Source organism: Capricornis sumatraensis, chromosome 19, assembly GCF_032405125.1.
Source record: "Capricornis sumatraensis isolate serow.1 chromosome 19, serow.2, whole genome shotgun sequence".
NCBI lineage: Eukaryota > Metazoa > Chordata > Mammalia > Artiodactyla > Bovidae > Capricornis > Capricornis sumatraensis.
The window spans coordinates 56,896,790-56,912,863 of NC_091087.1; positions in this window are offsets into that span (position 1 = coordinate 56,896,790).

A 16,074-nucleotide genomic window follows, 5' to 3' on the forward strand; every position below is an offset into this window, starting at 1 on the left:
AATACAAGGGACAGGTGTAAGCCAGAGATGTCCATGGAAGAGACAGTTTGATATGGACTGTATTTAAGGCATGGGAACGATGAGATTAGCCGGACAGAATGTGTAGAGGGAGAAAATAGGGATGTTTGTGGAGCATCCAGAGGATGTCTGGTAAGGGCAGAGAGTTAGGAAGGAAGCCTGAATGGGGGTAACCAAAGAGCAGTGTTTCATGAGAGAAGGAGCTGCTAACTCTGTCAGGAATCGCCAAGAAATGCAATGTGGACAAGAATATGGGGTCATTAAAATGGCAACATGGAAGCCATCAGTGACTTTAGTAAGAACAATTCCATGTCTGTGAGGGACAAAGGCCAGAGTGGAACAGACTGAGGAGTGAACATAAGAAGATAATGTTGAGACAACACTCTTGACAATACTTTGGAGGTTTGTTTCTGAGTAGTTGGGGTAATAGGTACAGGTTGCTTTGTTGGTTTAAAGATACTAGTCAGTTATTTAATAACCTCCATGAACTGACTCTAAACTCTAAGTACTTTCTTTATTCCAGCCATATTTCTTCACTCATTCTCCCAGGTCAGGTTGAATGGAAGTATTTAATTTTTTTAATGTAAGCTGATTACTGAACCTCCCAGGGCTCCATCATGTCCTACTCTTTGCAACTGCATGGACTGTAGCCTGCCAGGCTACTCTCTCCATGGAGTTTTCCAGGCAAGAATACTGGAGTGGGTTGCTATGGCCTTCTCCAGAGGATCTTCCCAAACCAGGGATCAAACCCATGTCTCTTGCATTGACAGGCAAATTATTTTTTACCACTAGCACCACCTGGGAAGCTCATTAAACCTCCCAATGAAGTGAAGTGAAGTTATTCAGTTGTGTATGACTCTTTGTGACCCCATGGACTGTAGCCTACAAGGCTCCTCTGTCCATGGAATTTTCCAGGCAAGAAGAGTACTGGAGTGGGTTGCCATTTCCTTCTCCAGGGGATCTTCCCAACTCAGGGATTGAACCTGGGCCTCCCGCATTGCAGGCAGATGCTTTACCACCAGGTGCTTTGAGCCACCAGGGAAGCTCAAACCTCCCAATACAGACTAGTAATTTAGCAACCCATAAAACCAATATTCTTGAAGTATTTGTTAAATTTTATTGGGAGTGGCATCTTTATCAACAAAGATTTTTGTTTATTTTAGCTTTGTTTCAGTTATTTTCTTCTTTCATGGGAGTAGAATTGGTCTATATGTTGTTAAAGAGATGGGAATACCAGACCACCTGATCTGCCTCCTGAGAAACCTGTATGCAGGTCAAGAAGCAACAGTTAGAACTGGACATGGGACAACAGACTGGTTCCAAATTGGGAAAGGAGTACATCAAGGTTGTATATTGTCACCCTGTTATTTAACTTACATGCAGAGTACATCATGAGAAATGCCAGGCTGGATGAAGCACAAGCTGGAATCAAGATTGCTGGGAGAAAAATAAATAACTTCAGATACTCAGATGACACCACCCTTATGGCAGAAAATGGAGAATAACTAAAGAGCCTCTTGATGAAAGTGAAAGAGGAGAGTGAAAAAATTGGCTTAAAACTCAACATTTAGAAAACTAAGATCATGGCATCCAGTCCCATCACTTCATGGCAAATAGATGGGGAAACAATGGAAACAGTGACAGACTTTATTTTGGGGGGCTCCAAAATTGCTGCAGATGGTGATTGCAGCCATGAAATTAAAAGATGCTTGCTCCTTGGAAGAAAAGCTATGACCAACCTAGACAGCTTGTTAAAAAGCAGAGAAATTACTTTACCAACAAAGGTCTATCTAGTCAAAGGTATGGTTTTTCCAATAGTCATGTATGGATGTGAGAGTTGGACTATAAAGAAAGCTGAGCGCTGATGCTTTTGAACTGTGATGTTGGAGAAGACTCTTGAGAGTTCTTTGGACTGCAAGGAGATCCAACCAGTCTATCCCAAAGGAAATCAGTCCTGAATATTCATTGGAAGGACTGATGTTGAAGCTGAAGCTCCAATACTTTGGCCACCTCATGCAAAGAGTTGACTCATTGGAAAAGACTCTGATGCTGGGAGGGATTTGGGGGCAAGAGGAGAAAGGGACGACCGAGGATGAGATGGCTGGATGGCATCACCGACTTGATGGACATGAGCTTGAGTAAGCTCTGGGAGTTGGTGATTGACAGGGAGGCTTGGCGTGCTGCAGTCCATGGGGTTGCAAAGAGTCAGACACGACTGAACAACTGAACTGAACTGATTCATAAGTTGTGAACTAAGCTGTTGGCGTTTTATTTATGCTCTAGTTTGTTGATAACAGTGCCTTTTGTAGATGGACACCAGAATAGTTTCCTAGCTGTCTTATCATTTTAATATAGCTTTCTTATCATTTTAATATAGCTTTCTCATCATTTTAATATAGCTTTCTTATCATTTTAATATAGCTTTCTTATTCTAGTTACTTTGCTTGTGGTACTTAAGTGCTCAACTTACATGCTCTAACATGTCCTTTTACTTACATAATTAATTTCTTCTAGGTCTAAATTTCCTTCTTCTCTGTTGTTACTACCCCTTTCCTTTGGACCTCTGGTTTACTTTTTTTTTTTTTCAATCTATAATGCTTATTTGGCAATTAAGTTTGTTATTTACTTGCAATTTTAATGTTATTTTTATTTAATTAATGAGTACTCATTTGTAGCACCCAATAATGATTTTGAGTGGCTCCTGAAGACCTTGTAGGCTTGGAAGGTTGGTTTATATTTTGGCTGCCTCTGTGACACCTATCTTACACATATATTTTCTCAGGAAGTATAGATGGTATGTGACATCAGACATTCGACTAGAAAGGAGTTTTTGTATATTGACTCTTTCCCTATCTCCTTGATAAACATTAAAAAACTTTAAAGTAAATTTACCCATGTTCTCACATCCAAAATGTATCACATTAGTAAAAGACAACAACAAAATTTGATAACTGTTTGAAAATCTGAAGTCATGCAGACCAGCTTTAGAACCAATTTCTGTCTTTTACAGCTGAGGCCATGTTTCTTCTCTCTAATCCCTGCTTCCTTCTATCAGATGGAAACAAAATCTACTTCTTTGTGATATTTTAATAAGGTGATTGCAAAAAGCACATAACAGAGTGATAACCACTGAGTTGTTAATTACCATAAAATCGTAGAAGTGAACAATTTTGGCTGCCCAAGTTGAAATCAGGCCCCTCGACTCTTCAGCTTTATGTCTTTGATATGATCTGGACGATTTATATCAAAGGGCTTATTTGACCTATTTTTCAACTTGGGTAGGAATTTTCTCTCATTTACAAACACAGTGCTTGCTACCACTTGAAGAAATTCAATGTGTTTCTGTTGAGCTGAATTTCAAGTGACCACTTAGCCTGCAAATGTGTGTATGTGACCCTGATTTTAGCATTTCTCTCTCTTATGCCAGCCTTTCAAGGATAGCTGTTCACTCAGGTGTTCAGGGAAAAAGCCTGCTTATATCACATCCAGATTTAAGTCAGTTCTGTGCTACAGTTGCCTTTTTGTGTTGTGCTTTGATCTGATCCAGGCTAAAAATGAGGATTGAAAGTGAAGTCGCTCAGTCGTGTTCGACTCTTTGTGACCCCATGGACTGTAGCCTATCAGGCTCCTCCATCCTTGGGATTTTCCAGGCAAGGGTGCTGGAGTGGATTGCCATTTCCTTCTCCAGGGGATCTTCCCGACCCAGGAATTGAACCCAGGTCTCCCACATTGCAGGCAGACACTTGACCGTCTGAGCCACCAGGGAAGCCCCTCCCCCCACAAAAAATGAGGATTAGTGATGGAAAATTCTTAGAATTCCTTTTCTTCCATTTTTCCTTTTATGGAGTTGTTACCACATTTGATCATAATGACTGAAATGTAGGAAAGCCTCTAATCTATGTTATTTTTGCTAATTCTAATTTACTGTTTACAAATTCTAGATAGTTATAACAGATTTTACTGGGTCATTGAATTATCTAAAAGAAATTACTGTGTGTGAGACATAAAAATATATTTTGAATCATGTCACTTACAAATCATGGCAAGAAAACAAAAAGATTATATATATTTCAGATCTTATGGGGGTACCTCAGAGCCTTCCTCTTCTGCTTTTAGAACTGCTTCAAAGTGTTTCATTCTTCAACATGTTTGCATGTAAGTCTCCACACCCCTTTAGGAAACCCCATTCCTGTCCTTGCTCCTATTATGGGACATACAAATTTGCCAGCAGGCTGTGGGGCTGGGTTCTCCCCACCAAATCTAGTTTTCTTGGAGGAGTCCCTCCAGTGAGGCAAACCTATGCGTCTCTATTATTTTTCAGTGTCCAATAGGTTGCACACACACACACACACACACACACACACACACACAAATACAAAGGGTGAAAGCAAAATCCAAATAGAAACATTTCCTCAATGTAATTATAATCCTTTTTTGTGATTCCTCACCAAATAGAAAAAAAAAATACAAATAGAAACATTTTCCTCACTGTGGTTATAATCCTGAAGAATCTCCCTTCAACAAATGGGAGAACATGCCTCTGTATGTCTTTATGCTGAGCAGTGTTAAGACTTTCCTTGTTTCTCCTACTGTGTTTAGCCTGTCTTTCCAGTACATAAATATAAGGAGTTATTATAGCATCAAAAATTGTAACACTTCTTTATGATGATCAACATTTCTTAACTATACAAAACTTATACTGTATCTTGGAGCTATAGGAATTCTTAAAATTTTATGTCAGGTCAGATGTTGGATTATTGTAGATGAAAGCAGACTATGAAGAGTCATTATCTTTCATCCAAGCAACTTCCAGAAAATGGGAAGGATGTTTTAAAAGGAAATAATCGACCAAAACTTTCCTGACAATAACCGGAAAACATATCAAGAAAAAAGATCTGAACTGACACCAAAATGTTTCTTTAAGCAAGAAGAAAATATTGGAAGAAAAATGCCATTAAAAAAAAATTATGTTCCTAGACACATAAAGAAGAAAATGAAAACGAATCTCACCATGAAGATATAAAACCACTATCAATATTTTGGTGACCATTTGGGTATACTAACCTATCTATAATTTTCTATTTACTTATCTGAACAAACTTTTGGTCAAGTTGTATTAACAAGGGAACGCCCTGGTCGTCTAGTGGTTAGGACTTTGTGCTTTCACTGTTCAATCCCTGGATGGGGAACTAAGATCATACAAGTCATGCAGGGCACGACCATAAAAAAAAAAGTTGTATTAATCATTTCATAACTCAATTACTTAAATATATAAGTAACAGTGATTCTGCCATGTTATTAAATATTTGAGAACTTGATTTTTGGCTGTGTGATATTCTATAATGATATGCGCTATGGCTTACTTTGTGTAATCAGTCATCTGTTATTGCACAATTAGAAAGTTTTCAAAGATGACTTTATAAAAACACCTGCTTTAATTACTTCTAACAGTAACAGTTGACTTATCTTTGAGTCATTTTCTTGTGAAATAGAAAATTGAGATCTAATGGCTTTTTAAAAAATTTCTTTTGTTAGTAACTAGGCCCCTATATGATTAAAAAACTACCTTTTAGGGCTAAATTTGCAGATCTATAACAAACTTTTGAAAGCAGTAACAAGTTTAATTCATGGTAACTTGTTTCTACTGGTAATCTTCCCCTTCAAGATACTGAAAAAAATGGGACTTACAGTAATTATAAACTCTTTAAGTAATACTGTGGTGTGTGTGTCTGTGTGTGTTGTGTGTTGTGGGTGTGGGGGGTGTCTGAAGTACCTTTAAAAGTAAATATAGTAAGGAAATGTCAAGATTTGGACCTATTTTTCTATATGATAGGAATACTGGAGCATCAACTGTAGTGTCTGTTTGTTAACAAGATCCATTTTCTTTGTGGGTCATCCTGATGGCATTTCCAGCAGATGGCATTATTACGCTAAAGAATCAAACAGTACCGTCAAGCATTACTTCAGTAAATGCACTTTTTGGAAAGGAAGGAAAGAAGGAAAGGACATATAACTTATTGAAGTCTATTAGGTGTTGGTTCTTTTATACTTGTAACTATATTTAATGCTCACAGTGATTCTTGTAGGTGGGTGTTATTTTAAAAATAAACTGAGGCTTAAAGAATTTAAGAAACTTGGTATTTACAAAACAAATCAGTGACTGGCTCAGGATTATAATCTAGATTTGGCTGATTCAAAGAGCCTGTATGACAATTGTTTTCAGAATCTGTGGTATTACAAGAAAAATATTCACTCCATAGGAACAATTTCAAATGAATGAGATTGATAACTTCCAAAATATTCTCTAAGGGAAAAATGTTTAGAGTTTTTTTTTTTTTTAATGAAATATTCTCAACTTTAAAAGAATGCAGACAAGCATTTCTGGAATAGTGGAGCCAAGGACCTCTGAAAACCCACTCCTCTATAAAGGCAATGAATATGCTAGCAAAAAAGAAATAAAAATGTAAAAGTCAATGTTTTTAGAACTCTAGGAGATAACCAAAGATTGCAATGATCTGCAAAGTGTTTGTGTCATAAAAATTACTGAATGTTGGTAATAACAGTAATATCTGTTGCATTAAAATTTATTGTAGTCCCATTCCCTTCTCCTGAGCACCATGGTAGCTTTGATACCCAGCAACACTGCAGCCACAATTGTGAATTTAAGCAGCTAAGAGATCACTAGAGAAGAATGAGTTTGACTATCTCCAGCCCAGGAAAATCGCAAGAAAACAGTAACTATAACTACAACTACAAAAACAGTCACAAAAGCAAACCCTGGGAAGGGAAATCGCACTTTGAGTTGCCACCAGTTTTTGACAAAAAAACAAGGTGAGCAGAGAAATAGGGAAATACGGTCCATATAAAGGAGGAGAAATCAATCAATGAAAACTGTCTGAGAAAGCTCAGACATTGAACTTAATAGAGCTTGAACTTTAAAAAAGCTGTTATAAATAAGTTTAAAGAACTAAAGGAAACAATGTCTTAAAAAATTAAAGATGGATTTCCCTGGAGTAAATATAGAGCTGTTATTAGATTCAGAAATTTCACTCATTGGTATATAGCAAAATGTCAATCCTTGAGTTACCTAAAGTGGATCCTGCAATTACACTCCTAAATGTATAACCCAAACTGAAAATATATGTCAATATAAGACCCTGTACACTGATGTTTCAGCAGCATTACTCATGATACCCCAAGTTTAAATAACCTAAACATCCATCAACTAATGAATGGATAATGAAAATGTAGCATATCAGTGCAGGGAAATATTAATCAACAATAAAAGGAATTAAATACTGATACATGGTACAGCATGGATGAAATTGGAAAACATCATGCTAAGTGAAAGAAGCCAACAGAAGACAACATTGTATATAATTCCATTTGTATATTATGTCCAGAATAGGCAAATCTATAGATCCAGAAAGATTAATGGATGCCTAGACCTTGTGCGTGGGGACAGAGAATGAGAGTGACTGCTGATGGGGATGGGATTTCTTTATGGGGTGATGAAAATGTTTTAAAAGTAGATCACATTGATGATTCACAATTCTGTGAATATACTGAAACCTAATTTAAAAGAGTGAAACTTATGTTGTGTGGATTATATCCCAATAAAACTTATAAAAATATATATAACATAAATATAGTTTGTCTTTTCAAACTGGGGCAAATGTCCCTATCATTTGGATTGTGTAGGAAGGATATGTATCAAATATAGAGTAACTTTTGGGGGTCAAGGGCTTTAAAATAAAATTCGCATTTAGAATGATCCTCTTTGTCATATTATTATTATCCTTGTTATTTTATAGAAAAGCAAATATTATGTTAGAGGTTAGCTTCTTTCCTTAGGGTCATACATCTAGTAAGTGCTAGGGCCCAAGTCTGTCTTTTATGCAAAGCCTGTATGCTTTTTATCCTCCACCTATAGTTCAATTTAAAGATGTTTAAGAACCTCCCTGGCAATCCAGTGGTTAAGATTTTGCCGTCCAATGCATGGGGTGTGGGTTTGATCCCAAGATCTCACATGCCTTGCAGCCAAAAAATCAAAACGTTTTAAAAAAAAAAAACACCAGAAGGAATATTGTGACAAATTCAACAAAGATTTTGAAGAAATTAAAAAAAAAAAAAAAAAGGAATTTTAAAAACAAAGATGCTTCCCTGGAACCATATTCTAACTTGTTAGGCTGTATCCAGGTTTTTTGCTCTACAAAGGGTGATATGGAAATACTTACCTACCCCCATTTTAGCATTTACTATTAGTAAAAACATGTTGAGAAAAACGTTAGTTTTCTCTTCTCACACCACTTTATTAATTACTAATTTCAATGCTGGTCAATCTGTGATATTCTTATTTGCTCCACTAAATAGAAATGGGCACTGTGTGGACAGATGGTTTTTGTCTGTCTGCAATCTAAAATTTGACTCCAAAATAAAGAAGGTGAATGTTTGGGGGGAGGGGATTTTCCTTGATATAAAAATGAGTTGGCTCTCATATTGACTGATAACTTCACTTCCACAAAACAATTCTGAAATAGTCTTAGCTTTCAAATATATGCATTGGTTTTGGAGTTGGTACTATTATGTTAAAGTTGAGTTGGCTTTGACAAAATTATATCTACATCTGTGTGAGGTTTGTTAACACTTTCCATTTATGAAGAAATTATGTATGGAATTCTTTTAAGAGGCAAACAACCTTAATGCACTGATAATGATTCTCTGTACAGAACCTTTGAAGAGCAAGGTACTCTCTCCCTGGGTCTCATGCACAATGAAGCACCATATTAGCTACTCCTGAAGGTCCTTTCAGCTCTTTGATTAGATGACACTCTGACTAGCATGCCAAGGCACATCTGCAATCCTGCTGAGAGTTCCATGGAATCGCTAATGATTATTCATGGCAAGGGAAGCAGAGGTAACATTGACTCTGAAAGCCGATCCTTCTCACTGTAGAAGTGCACTCTTGTGTTACAGTGTTTTTTTGTATGAGAAATGCCACCTGCCGGTACTTGGAGGTCTCTGAGCACAAGGGATCGACTCAGTGCCCTTTAGGTTAAAGCATCTCCTTCAAGCCCAGCAGTGTACCTTCAGTGAGGGCAGTAGCATGGATGCTCATATTGATGTTTTTTAGAGTTTGTGCTACATGTGTCCTGCTTGATCTTTGTTTCTTACTATCAGAGTCATGTTAAATCTAGGATGTCTTTTTATTCTTTTTTTATTTTTATCTTTTGTTTATGGCTGCTTTGCTTTTAAGCAGAATCTTTTTTGAACTCCACTAAAATGAACGTCTTTTCAGTGCCTTACATATATCTTTAGTGGTTCTATAGTACAAAAGGGGGTTCTATAGTAAAAAAAAAAAGAGTAGATTATTTGAAAAGAGAAAAATGTGCTAATATTATCTCAATTAGCAAGAAAAATTATAGATGATTCACAGAGTCACAAAATAGTTTTTGTTCTTGATCCTCTTTTTGCAGTTGAGAGCAAATTCATTTTTAGCAATATAAACTAAAAATTATTCATGAGTTCTCTGAGAGCATAATAATTAGCAGTCCAAAATTGGGGTAATATTTTTTTAAAATTGGGACAATATTTTAAGTTTAACTTTATTTTTAATTAGCAAGATGCAATTAAATAGAGATAGATCAATGCATTATTTCAAAACCAAATTTTCTTTAAACCCAGTTTTTTAAATTTCAACTTCCAGGGTCCTTGGAAGGAGTCAAGGTTGCCATCAAGGGAAATGATATACTGAGAAGTGTTGAATGGGGTTTTGAAAGGCTAGCAATTTTTTTTTTTTTCTAGAAGAACTTGGGCTAGCTGCCGTCTAAATCATTGCTACATATAACTTCGAGAACTTAAAGAATCTAAATGCCAATAACAATAAACTAAAGAAATACCATTTGGAACCTTTAGAACTCTAGAATTCAGCCTTTTCTCTCCATAATCACACTTTACAGTTGAAATTTTTTCCCTAGTATAAGAAAGATACTCAAAGCTGGTGCACTGGGACCACCCAGAGGGATGGGGTGGGGAGGGAGGTGGGAGGGGGATTCAGGATGGGGGGACACACGTACACCTGTAGCTGACTGATGTCAATGTATGGCAAAAACCACCACAATATTGTAAAGCAATTAGCCTCTGATTGAAATAAATAAATTTTAAAAAATTGGAAAATGCAAAATACAGAGGATTTAAAAAAAACTTTCTGCTAATATTTTAGAATATATCATTCGAACTATCACAGTCTTTTAAGAAACTTGTGTACTATGTGAATCTAGCTAGTATTTTTGAGGAACTTAGCTAAAAAACAAATATGAGATAATTCTGGGGGCCTTGTGTCAAACGGTTCTGTATCCTGAGAGAAACATGTTTATAATTGAAGAAATGTATCATATATATTACTCAGTACACCTATGCCCTGGGTCTTGTATGGTGAGGGCTTTTGATTGCTTACTAGGGAAAATTAGATGTGGGCAATGGTCAGTGTTTTATAAGGTAGGAAATACCTTATATTTATTCTATAGAAATATTCTATTGTAAAAAATAGAATATTTTATTGTAACAATGAGCAAAGAACAAATATAGGTAAGGATGTCTGGAAGGAATAAATGTTGGCTAATCTTGAATTCTCCTCTGAGTAACTTAGAAAAAATAGATAACACGTGTGTGGTTATAGGAATTGTGCTTTTCCCAATGGTTTTGAGTGGAAAACACTCTTTAGTTGTTTCCCTCTTATATAGATTCTGTACTTTAAATCCCTGAATAGCCAAATAATGATTTTGATAGAACTCTCTCTGCTGCTGTACCTGTATGCTTTATTTGAATGTTATAAAATATAGTCATTGTAAATTAATGCCTTTAAATTCTGAGATGTATAGTATTGTATTATTATTAGCCAAGGCCTTTGCAAGAAGCTGTTCTGAATGAAAATTTTCACTTAGTAAAGAGGCACATTTGGAGAACAGTATAAATATTGATTGAAATGCAAGCTGGTACAAGAAAATTACAATTTCCATGGTCTGAGCAAATATTATAGTTCTGCAACAGTGATGATTTTGTCAAATTTAAATTCTCCTAAACAGATACTCTACAATGCTCTTTTGTTTAGGTTAGAGATGGACACCATATTTAATTGTCCAATTATCTTTTAATGCATCTTTACTAAAGGAGGATATTGTTGAGCAAAACTAGATAGAGGTGATAAGCAAACCTTTACAAAATAGTCTTTTTATTTTATTTTACTAAAATAAAAGAAATACTATAACAATCCTCTTTTGGCTAACAGTGTAAATTATAACCAAATGAACTCAGTGTACACATGAATAAACATAAATGCATTCATGTGTGCATACACACATGTACACACACACACAAGCCCATAATATTTAGCCATATTGTCAGCTACTGGAATCAAGCTTGATACAGCTATTACTTTTGAAATTATTGTATAATATAGTTTAGTTAAGTGATGATAATTATAATGAAAGAAATTGGTTTCCTGTAGTTAACCTCTGGCTTAAGTCTCACATTTAACCTGAATACTCAATATGGGTATCTGTGTTTGATTAAGGTCATGACAAATATACCATTTTTGAAGTTAAAAAGAGTAGAGACCTAAAGATGTTAAATGAATAAGCAGGTCACATTTCTGCTTCTTTAGTTGTGCTTTATAATATTATTGCAAGTGAATAGATAATTTCAGATGTTGCTTGCATTATACTCCTGAGACGGACACTGAAAGAGTATAGTTGTCAAGGTATTATATTAAAACTTTCAGTTAACTTTTTGTTAATATAAGCATTTTGTTTGGATGACAAGACCTTTTCAGAGAGAGTAAAAAACAAAGCTATTTTAAAAACACAACTGAAGGTCACTGCTATGCCCTAAAGGAGTGGCATGATTTCTATCTTACAGTACGTGGACGTTTTTTAACAAGACACCTTGAAAGACCTCTCTATGTTGGAAAGCAGGAAGCCTCCAGGGTATGGTTTTGAACGAGACGAGACTAATGGCTGGACTGCTCAGCATCAGAAATAAACAGTTACTTGTAGGTGGGAGTGAACTCAGGAGAGAAAAAGAGCAGGTCAGAAACATGATAGCAAGTGGGGGACAGTAGAGAAATATCAAGACTGAGAAATCCCTAGGAGAGAGGGATGATTAAAAGTGTACACTCAGTTTTTGCTGTTTCTTATCAGAAGCTATAATCATTCGTATCTTGCTTCATCATACACATCTTCAGTAGTGTCTGTTATATACACAATTTTGAAATGTTATAAATAATTGTATTTTATTTTTTAAATTTAATTTTTATTTTATGTTGGAGTATCTTTTTGTTTGTTTGTTTTGCCTTCCTGGTGGTAAACAACCCACTTACCAATGCAAGAGATGCGAGGAGTGTGGGTTCGATCCTTGGGTCAGGAAGATCCCCTGGAAGTGGAAAAGGCAACCAACCCCAGTATACTTGCTTGGAAGATGGGGTCACAAAGAGTCAGACACGCCTGAACATGCACACATAGTTAATTTGCAATGTTGTGTTAGTTTCAGTGATTCAGTTATACATATATATTATCCATTCTTTTCCAGATTCTTTTCCCATATAGATTATTATAGAATACATAAATTTCTTGACTGAATAGCCTTTTGATAAATCAAAGAAAAAGACTGTTCAAGAGGGAGGGCACATGTGTATACCTATGGCTGATTCATGTTGATGTTTGACAGAAAACAAAATTTTGTAAAGCAACTATCCTTCAATTAAAAAATAAATGGATTTAGAAAAATAAAAGACTGTATGTCTGAGATAGTGCTGAGCAGAGAAGAGGAGAAATATGTTGGGTCAGACAATTAATGGTGACCACTAAGCAGGAGGAGAGATCATATTTAGAGGTGATAAAATGCAAGCTTTCAAGTTGTGGTAAAAATTCTCTCTAAGGGATTGGCTTTTCCCTGGATATGAGATAGGGATGAGAGGAAATCATAAAGTGAAGAATGACCTTGGCTGACATCTAGATAATGTTGTCTTGGTTGTCTCTGAATTTCCATGCGCAAGTCACTTCTTTTATATTCAGAAAAACTTAAACAGCAGTTTTAAATGGTGAGAAGTTGGTTCTCTCTCAGTGGAGGCAGTTTGGCATTTTTGGGCTTATTGGAATTTGGGAGTATAATAGGGAATCTTTGAAACATTTCAAAAATGTTAAAAGCCTAACAAAAATTAAATCGCTTTCCATGATACAGTGGCATGAGCTAACTAATCTATCAAATATCTCCTCTGTAATAGAATTATATCCACTCAGTTGATAATTCTGTAATGTTATCACATGCTGATCAGAAGCTCTGATTAGCAGTTAGATGTCTTTGATGGAAAAAGAAGGAGAAAACAACTATTATAAATGTCAGTTGCTATTTCCGCTCCTTCCTCCTGGATGGAGGTGAGTTCTCTCATTTGAAATCACCTCTGTTCCTTGAGCAGACAGGCTGCAGGGCAGCAGCAAAGACAGAGACCTTTGAACTATAAGGCTACTCCCTCACAGAAGTCTACTTCATTATGAGACAGGTGGAAATGGCTCATCTGTCTTGTAACTATAGGCAGATTCTTAAGGAAGTCAGCAGAACTCTCAATAGAGGCATCTATAAATTTATGGTGGTGACTGCAGACACAGGAGTCCTTAGAGATTTCTTATGTCTCCGTGGTTTGAAGAGAAGAGTGTGTGTCAAATAGGACCTGAAGTGGTCATTGTTCAGTCACCAGCAAAGCAAATTCTCAGCTGAAATTCAAGATTCAACCCATCCTTCAGACCCTAGTGAAGTGAAAGTGAAGTTGCTCATTCGTGTCCGACTTTTAGCAACCCCATGGACTGTAGCCTACCAGGGTCTCCACACATAGGATTTTCCAGGCAAGAGTACTAGAGTGGGTTGTCGTTTCCTTCTCCAGGGGATCTTCCCAACCCAGGGATCAAACTCAGGTCTCCCGCATTGCAGGCAGATGCTTTACCCTCTGAGCCACTAGGGAAGCCCTCAGAAGAAGCAGATATTTTTAACCAAACCTCCTCCTGATTCTCCTCCCCACCCTCAACACCCACCAGGAGAACTGTGCAATATATATAGTCTTTGTGTTGGCCTGTGGGCTTTCCAATTCATATTCATTATTAGAAGATATAGTCCAGAATCTGATTTCTTGATTTTTTTTTTTAAATAAAAATTTCACCCAGCTATTTTAAATACCAAGAAAGAGCTAGAAGGAGTGTAATGGTCTGGGAAAGATATCTAATCCCATTTTCATCAATAAACTGTAACAGAACACCTTTCAGATACAGAAATGCTAGAAGATGCATAATGATACTTTTTGAACTCTTCCCCCCTCTGAAATATTCACCTTGAGAATGAACATTATCGACTTTTTATACTCTTGCTCGAAAGAAAAGGTGTTACATAATATGAAATGAATGAAGAAGTTTATTTTTTTAATCTCTAGAGACTTAGGAAACTATACTTTGAAGGAAGAGGAGGACAGGCAAGGTGTTGGAAAGGAGGATATGGGGAGAGACATAGCCCTTGGCTGGTGCCAACAACTGAGACCTTGAATCTGAGGAAATACCTTCTTTTTTGTGGGCAGATAGGACTGGAAAAGGTCAGTTTTCATCCTAATCCCAAAGATAGACAATGCCAAAGAAAGCTTAAACTATCGCACAATTGTGCTCATTTCACATGCTAGCAAGGTTATACTCAAAATCCTTCACGGTAGGCTTCAGCAGTGTGTGAACCAAGAACTGCCATATGTACAAGCTGGATTTAGAAAAGACAGAGGAACTAGAGACCAAATTGCCAACATCTGTTGGATCATAGAAAAAAACCAGAGAATTCCAGAAAAAATATACTTCTGCTTCATTGACTACATTAAAGCCTTTGTGTAGATCACAACAAGCTGTGGAAAATTCTTAAAGAGTTGGGAATACAAGACCACCTTAACTCTCTCTTGAGAAACCTGTATGCAGGCCAAGAGGCAACCGTTAGAACTGAACATAGAACAACAGATTGGTTCCAAATTGGGAAAGGAGTACATCAAGGCTGTGTATAGCCACCCTGCTTATTTAGCTTATATGCAGAATAAAGTAAAGTTAGTTGCTCAGTCGTGTCTGACTCTTTGTGATCTCATGGACTGTAGCCTGCCAGGTTCCTCAGTTCATGGAATTTTCCAGGCAAGAATACTGGAATGAGTTGCCATTTCCTTCTCCAGGGGATCTTCCCAACACAGGGATGGAACCCAGGTCTCTAGCATTGCAGGCAGGCGCTTTACTGTATGAGCCACCAGGGAAGCAGAGTACATCATGTGAAATGCTGGACTAGACGAAGCTCAAGCTGGCATCAAAGTTGCAGGAGAAATATCAACAACCTCAGACATGCAGATGATACCACTCTAATGGTAGAAAGCAAAGAGGAACTAAAGAACCTCTTGATGAGGGTAAAAGAGGAGAGTGAAAAAACTGGCTTAAAACTCAAAATTCAAAAAACTAAGATCATGGCATCTGATCCCATCACTTCATGGCAAATAGATAGGGAAAAAGTGGAAGCTGGCAAATTTTACTTTCTTGGGCTCCAAAATCACTATGGATGGTGACTGCAGCTACAAAATTAAAAGACACTTGCTCCTTGGAAGGAAAGCTATGACAAACCTAGACACTGTATTAAAAAGCAGAGACATCGCTTTGCCGACAAAGGTGTATATAGTCAAAGATATATTTTTTCCAGTGGAAGTGAAAGTGAGGTTGCTCAGTCGTGTCCAACTCTTTGCAACCCTATGGACTGTAGCCTACCAGGCTCCTCCCTCCATGGGATTCTCCAGGCAAGAATACTGGAGTGGGTTGCCATTTTTCCAGTAGTCATGTGTACATGTGAGATTTGGGCCAAAAAGAAGGCTGAGCACCAAAGAACTGATGATTTTGAATTGTGGTGCTGGAGAAGACTCTTGAGAATCCTTTGGACTGCAAGGAGATCAAACCAGTCAGTCCTAAAGAAATCAGTCCTGAATATTCTTTGGAAGGACTGATGTTGAAGCTG